The sequence below is a fragment of the Ceratotherium simum genome, chromosome 32 (genome assembly GCF_057802395.1).
Source record: "Ceratotherium simum simum isolate JZ-2026a chromosome 32, ASM5780239v1, whole genome shotgun sequence".
In the NCBI taxonomy this organism is placed as follows: Eukaryota; Metazoa; Chordata; class Mammalia; order Perissodactyla; family Rhinocerotidae; genus Ceratotherium; species Ceratotherium simum.
Window position 1 is genome coordinate 28,838,196 of NC_141931.1, and position 13,386 is coordinate 28,851,581.

General features: G+C 36.8%; 1 pseudogene; it reads left to right on the forward strand.

Moving 5' to 3' along the window:
- Nucleotides 1–5,504: 5,504 nt before the first annotated feature.
- Nucleotides 5,505–12,758, forward strand: LOC101405595 (aldo-keto reductase family 1 member C23-like; annotated as a pseudogene).
- The last annotated feature ends 628 nt before the right edge of the window (nt 12,759–13,386 follow it).

Below are 13,386 nucleotides of genomic sequence, written 5' to 3' on the forward strand. Positions count from 1 at the left end.
AAGTGGAGCAAGAGAACTTAACTGCTACACCACTGGGCTGGCCCCTCTATATCTTTTTTTATAATATCATTTCACTTATGTACGATTTACCTGATTTCATTTAGTTTTTTCTGAAATTTTTCCTTTAGCAATTTCAGCATGTATAAGACAGTTGTTTTGAAACTATTTTCTATGATGTCCAGTGTGTATTCTTGTTTAGCAATAGTTTCTGCCAATTTATTTTCTTCTCTTGAATGGTTCTTCTTTTTTTTTGTACGTTTGTGTGTGTGTTTAATTAGACATTTTAAAAAACAGTGACTTATGCCACTCTTTGCAGATTTTTTTGGTATCCTGACAATCCTTCACTTATTAGCCTGACATGCTCACAGTCTTGGAACCAGCCCAACCTGAAAGCTGAAGGTCTGTTCAGTTCTTTTCTGAGCATGCATCTGGCCTGGCCTGTGTTGGCTTTTTAATTCCCTTGAATACATGGCTACTTTTTGAATGCCTTCATATCTCAAAAGTTCACAGCCCAGCTTCTACTCAGAGCTTTATAGGGTCTATTTTATGTCTCCACCCTTAATCTCTTGTCCCCGGCATCTGCACATCTATAGTCCTCCTGCAGCTGTAATGAGCCATTCCAGCTACTTCTCAGTCCGTGTTTTGAGTTGGGCGAAACAGACAGCCGTCTTTCAGGCAGCCCCCAAACAGGTTAGAACATTGCAAATAGGATCGTCTATGATCACTCTGGTTTGAGAGAGGTAACTGGGTACCGGGCTGATGCCTCTTACAGACCAAGCTTGCACTGTGCCAGACGAGGGGAGGGGCAAGGGTGAGTAAAACTTTATGAAATTTCCTACCACTTTGAATCTGGCTTATTCCTAACTAGGCTTTCACTTTGTTATTGTAGAGCTTTGTTTGACTGTTTCCCAGAGCTACTATAAGGTTATTTCAGCTCGTTTTTGATTTTCTCCTTATGTTTCCATGGGAGAACTCAGGGCTACCTTGTCCACCGTTTTGCTAACATCACTCTATGTGTTCAATTTTAAATGGCTTCATAATATTCCATTGTATCAATGCATCATAATTTCCTTAATTCCTCCCAAGTTTATGTAATTTAAGTTGTTTCCTATTTTTTTCTTTTATGAATTCTTTTGAGTATGATAATAAATTATATAAAATTAATGTCAGTTTTTTTGGTAGTTACATCATGACAGATGTCTAATTTTTTGGTGTGGAAGATTAGACCTGAGCTAACATCTGTTGCCAATCTTCCTCTATTTGTTGAGGAAGATTAGCCCTGAGCTAACATTGGTCTACATCTTGTTCTATTTTATCTGTGGGACACCTGTCACTGCCATGGCATGATAAGTGGTGCGTAGGTCTGCACCTGGGATCTGAACCAGTGAACCCTTTGCTGCTGAAGTGGAGCATGCGAACTTAACCATTATGCCAACGGGCTGGCCCCAGATTTCTAAAAGTTATGTAACTGGGTGAAAGATGTAAACACACTAGTATTCCATTTGCATGCTGCAAATGATATCCAAAAACTGTTAATAATTAATACTCCAATAATCACCATGCCAGAATGTCTTTTTTAGGCATCCTTTTCAGGATTACACCCTGGTTAGGACTGCATATTCTTTTTATAAAGCAAAGAAAAAAGAAACAAAGGTAATTTTGCTAATGGGAAAGGTAAAAAGGAAAATTTTCTTTGAATTTCAAGTTTTTCTTATTCATTGAAGGTCAACTTTTTGAAAAATGCTCATTAATCATTCCTCTAAAATGTGTCTCTGTGTGTGTGTGTGTGTGTGTGTGTGTGTGTGTGTGTGTTGGAAGATAGTTAATTGTTTCAAATGCTGTATGATTAAGAAGGGGCTTCATCATGGTGAAACCAAAAAGGAGGTTGGTATCTGGAGATTTGTGTCTAACATTTGCTGAGTAACTGTTCATCAAATCTCTTGGAAGAATTTACTTATGTATGTGGATCCTGAATAAAACATTTACTTGTGGAAAAAATTAATGATTTCGTTATCACTATATAATAATTCTTTAAGATTACTCTTTAATAACAAACAAACAAATTACTGGTTCCAATTCTCTTCTTACTCCATGGGTTGCTGCTTTAACCTTACTCCTCTTACAGTCTGTTTCCTAACAGTTGGATAGTGGACTTGGATGTTTCCTTCCTGTTATTCACATAATGTACGAAGGCAGAAGAATAAAACAGAGTCTGCTTAGATAGAAGGGCAACAGACAATGGAACCCAAATATTGATGTGTGGGACTACATGATGGCCACTGCATTCCTGTATTGGGATTTGGCATTTATACACCTGAAGACGTACCAATAGTGGTCTTGAGGTTGAGTATTCAAAAGAAAATAGACATAGTGTGAGAGGAAGCTGCCCTGAGTTGTCAAGTCATTGAGTTCCTGTGCGAGTCTGGGAGGCTCACTTTATTCTTGTAACCAGGCTTATACAAGAGACATTGTAGTCAGTGTTCACTCTACACTGGAGTCTGACCATGTGGTTACCTACAGATTATTCTGGGTTTTCTTTCAGTTTTGATCTATTTCCCAGGGTGGCAAAGAAAATGAAACTCATCAGTCAAGAACACTGACTACCAGCTCCCTTGCTTTGAGAGTGATTGTATGGGAGTGATTTCTCTGTATATTTCTGGAATTCAAGAAATCTGTCTGCTCACCAAGAAGACATGATCCAGAGAAATATTTGTGGTAAAATGTCTTTGAGATGAGGTGAATGACAAATTCTGGGAGAGAGTTTCTGTTCTGCTGTGCAGTGGCCTGCTGAATGCCAGGCCATAAATCCTGCACCTGTAGTTTCCTTTGAACTTCTCCTACTGCTTGGGAATTTATCCCGAATGAAAAATATTATATCATTTGAAGGGATCAGCTACAGTCTTCCAGGCCAACGTTTCAATCCTTGGTCCTTGTTATGACATTTGTTTGAAGCGAATACATATAGTTGGACCTTGGACATCAGAGGGAGCAAAGTGGACAAGTCACTAGACTGGAAGCCAGAAATTTGCCTTCCCATTTTTTCTTTAGACTATTTAGTTGTATGACAAGGGACCAGTACTTAAACTTTGAGTCTCTCTTTCTCATATATAAAACAGAAGGAAATATTCAAAGAGATGTTTTGGAGACAGATGGCAGGACTTGTTTACTTTGTAGTGCAAAGTGGGATGAAGGAGTGGGAAAGATCAAGGATACCACTGAAACTTCAACTTCAGTAAACCTTTAAAAGCCCCTACACCTAAGGAAAAGAGCATAACGAGCAGAGGGCCATTAGACCAATTACCTTGTTCTTATTAAAATCATTGAAAAAAGAAAGCTTCTGAGAAACTTGAAAAGAAATGGAATATTATTCAACCTTAAAACAGAAGGAATCCGGCTGTTTGCAACCACATGGATGAACCCAGAGCATATTATGCAGGTGAAATAAACCAGACACAGAAAGACAAATACTGCATGATCTCATTTATATATACAATCTAAACTGGCAAACTCATAGAAAGAGAGTAGTGGTGTGGTGACCAGGGGTTGGGGGAGAGGGAAGTGGGAAAAATAGGGAGATGTTGTTCAAAGGGTACAAAATTTCAGTTATAAGATGAATAAGTTCTAGAGAACTAATGTACAGCATGGTGATTATAGTTATTAGTAAATGTAGTATATTCTAGAGATTTGCTAAGAGAGTAGATCTTAACTATTTTCACTGCACACACATGAAACAGTTAACTACGTGAGGTGTTGGATATTTTAATTATCTTAATTGTGGGAATCATTTCACAATGTATAAGTATATGAAAACATGATGAACACCTTAAATATATAGTTTTCTCATTTGTATGCAATTTTTATTTCGTATGTTCTGTGTGACTACACTGGTAGAGGACTCTTAGAAGCATTCACCTTGTTTCTTGAGACTTCATTCCATGTACCTCTTCCCTTTGTTGATTTTGCTTAGTAACATCTCACAATATAAATCATGTCCATGACTACAACTATATGCTGAGTCCTAGGAGCTCTTTTAGAAAATCAATGAATCCTGGGGTGGCCTTGGAGACTTCCAATGCTAGTGATCAACCAGTGATAGCCTGAGATTGAAGAGGTTACTGGAATGCCCAAGTTTTATTACTTACCATGAAAGTCCCAGGCCTATATTATTCATTAACCAACGGCTCTGAAGGTTGGCAATTTGCGTGGTCACACCTATTTTACTTCCTGTGTCAGAATGTCTATCAGTTTTGCATAGATGGTTGAATTAAAATTTTTCTTAGAACGATATAGGGATTATTACACTAGAGGAGAAACTCCCCAAAATGATTCCTGATTTTCTTTTTATGGACTTTTTTTGAATCATTGATTACCTTTCCATGCCCCAAAAGAAAAGAGTTCAACAGTCTTAAATCCTCTGCCTCAAATGCTTCAGGAAATGAAAAAAAGCATATTCAACACACAATCCTGGTTATGACTCTTGAGCCTCTGGGGATGTTAGAAACACAGTGTTTTCACACAGCTGTGGTGAGCAATCAAACTACCTTACTTGTGCATAATGAGTTGATGACCTCTCTCATCACTGCAAGTTGAAAACAGGTTTGGTGGTGTTCCCTCTAAGTGGGTCTAAAACTAGAAGCCTTCATAGGGACTTGGGAGACATTACCTACACTGCTGGACACCTTCACAATGGAATTTTGTAGACTGTACTTAGCCATTAAGGACTGTATTTTGTAGAATTCTTGATTTTAGTTATAGAAAGTTACTCAAGCTATCCTAAGCAAAAGAGTTTATTGGACTATGTAAATGGGAAGTCCAAGCCATGTATAAATTTAAGAATTTAGAATAGTCTTCAGAAACATCTCCTTTTATTTGCAATACTATTGGTTTGCTTTATTTTTGTCACAACATTTTCCATTGGTGTCAAATATGGCCTTAACGCTGTTCAAGGCTCATGGTCATTAACACTGAGAGCATCTCTGAATCTTCCAGCATCCGTATTAATCCTGAAGGGAACCTCTATTGTTCACATGCCTGTTCTTCTACCATCAGATGTTCAGAGAGATATGGAACTCTGATTACCTAGCCTGGGTCACTATTGCATTAGTTATTCTAGAAATAAGGCCATGTCACTTATTGTCATTCCCAGTGCACGATAATCCTTTTTCTAGATGAAAGTTTAGAGACAGACAAGAGTAATATAAGTCACTATGAGTTCTCATTGGAATCTAGAAAAAGGTATTTATTAAAATGTATAAGTGTAAGCGATTAGTGGAGGCCTGTCTCCCAAAGACATTCCTTACAACTCCATATGCAAATAACTTTGCATATATTACTATCTAGAATGTTGCATCACTTACTTCAGGGAAATTTAGTGTCCTGGCACTAGATATACCCAGCACCCTGGCTAAGTGTGCAAAAATTATTTAGTAATCTCACTGAAATGACCACTTCTTTTCCAGCCAGGGTAGGAACTTATCAGAAGATGAACATGGAAAACTTATATTTGACACAGTGATCTCTGTGCCACGTGGGAGGTGAGTTCTTGGAGGAGAAGGCACAGAGGAGGAAGCCAGGAGAGGGGGAAACTGATTCATTTCTTTCACTTGAAAGACTAGGCCATGCACCATCACAATCAGCAAATCACAAACTCTAAAACAGTTGGTATACTGTATTGGTGTGGAGGAAATCATTATTGAAATGTTTACAGAGAGGAATAGAACAGAAGAATTTGGGACAACAAAGAAAGGTATCTCTTCAACGTGTAATACTCTCTCACATTTTTCTAAGGAGAAGACAGTAATCCTTATTCTTGCTGTCACTACCTTCTTCCCCTCTTTAATTCACTACTTTTTCTATTCTTGGTAATCATGCCAATTGGCTTCCTTGTCGTTTCTTGACAGTTACTCCTTTTAACAGATTTTCTTGCATTTATTATTGATCTACAGCCAATTGCACAAATGATTCTTCACCACCCTTTCTTCCCCATGCCATGAAGAAGTGTAAGGATGCAGGACTGACCAAGTCCATCGGGGTGTCCAACTTTAACCGCAGGCAGCTGGAGAAGATCCTGAACAAGCCAGGGCTCAAGTACAAGCCCGTCTGCAACCAGGTGAGCACGCCTGGCCTCCTCTCCTTTCTGTTCTTCATCTCCTTCTTCTTGTACTACTGCCAGATCTCTATTTCACCTCCCCTCCTATTCATCCTACCTTCATGGAACAGAAGATTCTAGAGAGCAGAGCCTCTGTCTAGAAGGGTGTGCATACAACCCATAATTGTGTCTCTGTTTTGTAAAATCTTTGTGAAAAATGTGGCAAGAACTTAGTGCTACATTGTGGCTAAGGATTTAGGGAAAGTAAAGGAGGTGATAGAGGGATGGAATAGTTACCAGATCTTCGAGAGAAAGTGACATTTCCCTGAGTTGTAAAAGATGTCCAGAGATGGGATGGGTGAAAGTGATTTGGATGGAATTGGGTATAGAAAGGAAGGTCATGAAAACATGAAATGGGAAATAAGTAAGGAAAGAGTGAAAATAAGATGACATATGTATCAGAGGTTTTTATAGGTTTTGGATGCATGAATCATTCATCTTGGTATCTCCGCTTTCAGAGGTCCTTGAATAGGAAGGATAGATAGAAGAAAAATTATCTGGAGACTATGAAAGTCATCGAGGCCAGAGGGATGAAGTTACTGTTTTATGGAGATACTAATGGATGAAATCAACACTCAGGAACATTTAACAGGAACATAGATCAGACCTTGTGATTTACTCTGTCTTAATCTGGTTCTCCTCGTTGATTTCTACCCTTAAATTAACTGTTTAGACACATTATTGTGTGTCTGGGTCTGTGCCCCTACTTTATTTATTCAATTTTCATTTTATTGTGGTAAGAACACAAGATGAGATCTAGCCTCTTAACGATTTTGAAGTACAGAATACATCACAATACAATGTTGTTAAATATGAGGACAATGTTATACAGCAGATCTCTAGAACTTATTCATCTTACATAATTGGGACTTCACGCCTACAATTAGCAGCTCCCGATATCTCGCTCCTCCCAACCCGTAGTGACCACCAATCTGCTCTCTGATTCTATCAGCTTCACTATTTTGGATTCCTCATATAACTGGTATCATGTAGTACTTGTCTTTCTGCAACTGTCTTATTTCATTTACCATAGTGTCCTCAAGGTACAACGCGGAGTCAAGGAGTAAAATTCTTTGACTGGAGAATGTAGGTTATAAAATTCAAGAATTTGATATATAGTGATATAGCAGCATGATTTTCAGTTATAAATGTTAAAAAAAATTATGTGAGATTCTAACGTTAGTTTTACTCCCAACTTTTATTATGAAAAATTTCATACATTCAGAAAAGTTAAAAGTATGATAGAGAACATCCATATTTTCCCACCTACATTCAAAATTTTTAACATTTTGCCACATTGCCAAATATATGTGTGTATATGTGGATCTATCTGCATACATATATGTGCTATTTTGCTGATCCTCTTCAAAGTAAGCTGTAGACATGACACTTCACCCCTTCAGTTCTCAGAAAGCTTATTGTCTAGTATCCAATCCATATTCAAACTTCCCTATGATGTCCCCAATGTTTTCTGTAGATCTTCTTTTCTAATCTGAAGCCGATTATGCTCCACATATTACTTTGAGTCGTGTTTCTTAAGTTGTCTTAACCTAGAATGGTCACTCAACACTTTTTCTACCATGACATCCAGATAGTTTTTTGTTGAATATTCGGGATTTACCTGATTGTTATATTGTGATGTTAACTTGTTTCTCTATTCTCAGTTTTGTAAATCAGAAGCCAGATCTGAATGCCTTCTTATATTAAGGTTAAATGTTTTTGTCAAGAAAATCTCCATTGCATGCTGTGTCCCTCAAATTGCACTCCAGTAGGAAGCCTGTCATGACAAGTTGTCCCCCTATGAGAGATGTTAGTTTTGTCCTCTTGGTTAAGCTAGTGCTAGCCAAGTCTTTTCTTTGTAAATGTGTATTTCCCCTTTGAAATTATCTAGCGATCTGTTCGGTGGTAATTGTCATCATGGGTAGTCACATTGCCCCCATATTTTCATGTAATGGTTGAATATCCATCAATGATTGCACCCTGAATTAGTTATTTCATTGGGACTTGTAAATAATTATTTTCAATTTTAAACATTCTTTTTAATTTTCTTGAAATTTTTATTATAAAGAGAACATTCCCTCATCAAGTCAAGATAAAATTACAATTATTCCTATAGGGCAGGGATAAAGCTAAATTCCTTCCCTTTAGCCATAAATGTTCCAAGAAAGCAGTTACTGTAATTATCATCATCAATAGGAACAATTATATTGTTCATTCTCTCTCTCGCATCACTATGGACTCATAGATTTTTGTTTACTATATGTGTAACAATTGCTTTTAGTTATTATTCCCTTTGACGCTCAAATGTACCCAAATTTCACCCCATCAAACTGGTTCTTTTGTCCTTTAGAGATCCCTTCATGAGTCTTTGAGGAATTTCTTGCTTTCTGGCACAATTTGATGTGCAAGGCTCAAACAGTTCTCTTCCTGTCCCAGATATGGAATTACCCATGTCTCCTCATAGTGTACAATGGTATTGAGTAACAAAGATCTGGTCCCTAGAGTCACTTGTTCTCAGGAACGTTATTTTTTTTTTTTCCTGTTTAAGGGAACAGAGGTATAATACTTATTTTTTAAAAAATCCTTAATTGATGTTATATTTCCAGTGTAAATTTAATAATAAACAGTTTTTTTCAGCTTTTTTTTTCTTTTAACCTTTCGCTTTCATATTCATTTTGCCATTTCATATAATATGACACTTTTCAGTCTTGGCATTCTACAGGTGGAATGTCATCCTTATCTCAACCAGAGCAAACTATTGGATTTCTGCAAGTTGAAAGATATTGTCCTAGTTGCCTATAGTGCTTTGGGATCCCAACGTATAAAAAGAAGGTAATGAAGATAACAAAGAGTTTACCTAAAATGCCATTTTTTATGAAATATTTTTAATCGTACTATACTTAGGTTTCTGAAATTAACTCTCCACTGGTTTGGGGATGAGAGGAGAGGGACAGAAGAAATCCTTCCCCTTTATCATCTCATCACCCAGCCAATGCTTTAACATTATATGTGTCTGGTTGAAGATTAATCAGTAACAAATGTCTGCATTAAAATCTATATATAATCTAAAAATTGAGACAAAATACATAAGCTTAAGTCATTATTTAGATATTTATTAACTAATTAACAAGTTTCTAGTAATACACTCTCTAAACCTCGCTTACTTTATGTTTAAAATCTGGATAATAATATGTAACTCTTGGGTACATCATGATAGAAAGAATTACAATCCGAAGCATTTCTGTAAAATTCTATAGAAATATCACACTCTGTAAGTAATGATAAAATGAACAGTTCTCATTTTGGAACTACTCAATTTTTATCAATAACTTTCAAAAGTTAAAAAATATCCCAGTCTTTTCCTTTTTCTTTGTCGTTTCATGCTCTTTTGCTTTCTTTGGGGCTGTGATCAAAAAAGAAAAACAGCCAATGAGAAGTAAAAGAGAAAAAATCCAGAAGTTTGAAAGCATTGGTCAGAACTCAAACATGCTACAAAATGATCTGGAAGGCTTTGTAAACACAGATTACTGGGTGCCACACCTAAGTTTCTGAATCAGTTGGTCTTGGGTGAAGCCATGGAATTTGCCTTCCTAACAAGATCCCATATGACAGTGATGCTGCTTGTCTAGTGACCACATTTTGAGAAGCACTGACCTAGAGTGGACTTACCTGTTCTGATTGGGAAGCTTCTTACAAACTGAATACTCAGTCTCAGATCTTCAGCCTTTCTGCATTTCCTTCCAGGGTAGACCAGAGCTCCTCGGTTCTCTTGGATGATCCAGTTCTTTGTGCCATGGCAAAAAAATACGAGCAAACTCCAGCACTGATTGCCCTTCGCTACCAGCTGCAGCGTGGGGTGGTGGTCCTGGCCAAGAGTTACAATGAGAAGCGGATCAAAGAGAACATGCAGGTGATGAGTGAGGCTGTGGGTATAGGGCTTCTAAAGAATATCTTTCACACGTGTTCCTCTTAGTAAGGCTCTCAAGACATCTTTGGGCCCAGATGTTATTTCCCATGAATGTACACCTTAATGTATTTCTGCAAGTTTTCTCCTACTGTGGCTACAAGAGAGGCAGGATGGCTCAATGGAATTAAGATTGGTTGGAAAAAGAGATTTTAGCTCCAACATGAAGTCTGCAATTTACTCTGTAGCCCTGTGTTAGCGATGTGTCATTTTCTTCATTCTAAAATGGAGAATTGGATTATGTGATTTTCTTAGTCCATTTGGGTTGCTATAACAAAATATCACAGACTGGGTGTCTTACGAACAACAGAAATTTATTTCTTACTGTTCTATAGGCTGAAGTCTGAGATCAGGGTACCGTGTGTCCAGATGTGGAGTCTCTTCTGGGTCACAGACTTCTCATTTTACCTTAAGATGGTAGAAAGGACAAGGGAGCTCTTTCAGGTATATATTATGAGAACATTCATCTCATGCAAGAGGGCTCCATGCTCATGACCTAATCACCACTCAAGGGCCCCACTGTCTAATAGCATCACAATGGGGGTTAGGTTTCCAACATATGAATTTTGCGGGCACACAAATATCAGACTGTAGCAGTGATCTTCAGTCTCCAAATCACAGTGGTATTAGTTTGCATTTCCTTGAATACTAATGTAGTTTCATTTTCATGTATTTATTCTCCTTGAGTATCCACTTTTTTGAAGTGCCTGTTCAAGTCTTTGTCCATTTTTATTAAGTTGTCTGTCTTTTTATTTATGTACGGAGAAACCATTAGTCTACCATTAGTTATAGGTGCATAACAAACTAGCCCCAATGTAAAATTTATTTGGCTCATGATTCTGTAGCTTGACAATTAGCCTGAATTTAACTAACCAGTTCTCTTCTTGGCTGGGCTCTCTCATGTTTTTGCAGTTAAATGCAGAATAACCACTCAGTTCTGCTTTAGGGGGTTGATTTGGCTGCTGTCAGAGGTATGTAAACTTTGTTCCATATAATTCTTCATACAGTTGGCTAGACTATAGCCAACTAGACTGTTCCTCATCTTATCACAGTGGCATGATCCCAAGGCAGTGAGTGGACACTTGCAAAGCGTTTTCATGTTTAGGTCCAGAACAGACTCACCACTGATTCTGGTAAATTTTATTGTCCAGTGCAAGTTACAGGCCAGGCCAGATTCAAGGAGTTGAGAATTTTTCAGAAATGTTTTTGTATTACCATTCAAATTTGGGTCTCTATACACTTGAAATTAATTTTTAATATCATGTGAAAATGGACCCAAATATGTATATGTTTAAATGGAAATCCAATTGTCAATATTTTCCCACAGATTTTCATTGTCATCTCTGTCTTATATCAAATGTCCCTCAGTCCATTTCTGGCCTCTCTCTTCTATTCAACTACTTGCTTTTCTGTACTGTCTGATTATAGTGGAAAATAAGTCTTACTTTTCAGAATAATAAAATTTTTTCTTAATTTTTCTTCTTTAAGAATATCTTGGCTTTTCTTGAATAGTTGTTAATTTATGTAAAATATAGTATCACTTATCAACTTCTATGAACAATAAGAGTGTTAGTCTTTGGTTCATATTGCATTGATACTGTAGATCACTTTGTAGAAAATTGACTTCTTTACAGTATTGAAATTTTCAATCCATGATTATGATATGGATTTTTAATTACTTAGGTGTTCTTTATATAATTTTAATAAATTTTATTACTTTCCCCACAAAAGCATTCACATAATATTTTGTTGTATTTATTGATAAATAGTAAATTTGATATCATTTTGATAACTTTTTCTTTTGAAAATTTTGAAATGTGCAGAAAACTTGAAAGAATAATGCAATAAATGCCTTGCTTAGACTGATTGATTGTGAAATTGTAGACATCGTGTCTTCTATCTATCTATCTATTTCTCTATCTCTCTATCTATCTATCTTCTCTATCTACCACTGTTTTGTAGTATTACGTTTATGGATTTGTTTGGTTCAACGTATTAATCATTACTGACATTCTTTTTGATGTGTAAAGTGTTCTGCTTTGAAACTGTGCTATCCTCTTCAAGTTAGTCACTTTGTACTTTGAACATGACATCATTAGTATTTGGACAATTATTGGTTTAAAATATCTTGATAAAATTTTTTTTCACATTCTAAATATTCATTGATGGGATATAGAAATCGACCTGTATTTATCAAAATTACTAAATTATGTTATGTATTTTTGAAATTTATCTCTAGATTCTTCTGGATCTTCTAAGTACACTACCTTATCTCTTTGAATAATGTGAGCTTTGTTCCTTCTGTTCTTTTAAAGATCTCCTTTTCATCTGTAGTCTCATGCACTTTCAATACATTATATCTAGGGATGGATTTCTATTTAATTTTTGCCTGATGTTTATTACCACTTGAGTGTTTTGCTTGATGTCCTTAAGAAATTTTGGAAACTTCTAAGATATTTTGAGTATTGCCTCTGCACCATTCATCTGATTTGCTTGGATTTTCTAGATTGGCAATTGTGCAATCTAAAAATCATAAAAATCTTTCTACTTCTGTGATAGGTTTTTGAATTCCAGTTGACTTCAGAGGACATGAAAATCCTAGATGGCCTAAACCGAAATCTTCGATATCTTCCTTTTCACATGTAAGTGATTTTGGCAAATGTGTTTGCCTCAATTCATTTTCTGATGTCTATGATGATGTTAAAATTTACCTCAATACCAGGAAGACAGAGCCCAGTTTGAGTCAGCGATGAGACAGGAGCTTTCTGGAATCTCATCCCAGACTCACTCCAGAGCTTTGTTCGCTGACACCACAACAGTCTGAGTGGACCAGAGTCAGCTTGGACTTACACACATATGTCCTGCATTCATTGCTCCATGGAACTTTCCAAGGAGCTCAATATCATTGTTGGATCTACATCTTCCACATAAGCCTCCCATTTCTATAACAATCTAGTGGACATACACTGTGGATATCACCAGTGTAGGCTAATTCAATGTTTCCAAAACTGTGTTTATCATCTTCTTCTCCCAACTTCTCAATTCTTTATCTGATTAAAGGATTCTCCATCAAGCCTGTGGCCCATGCCTGAAATGACCATCATCCCATATGAAATCTTCGTGAGATGCTGCCAATTTTATGTCCTTCATTAGTTTCCAAGTCTCTCTCTTCCCTTTCATTGCATGTTTGTTCAGGACCAAAATCTGCATTTCTCTTCAGAAAGGCTGGTCTTGTGGGATCAATAGGATTTCTTGGTTTAGGTTTTCTGATGTG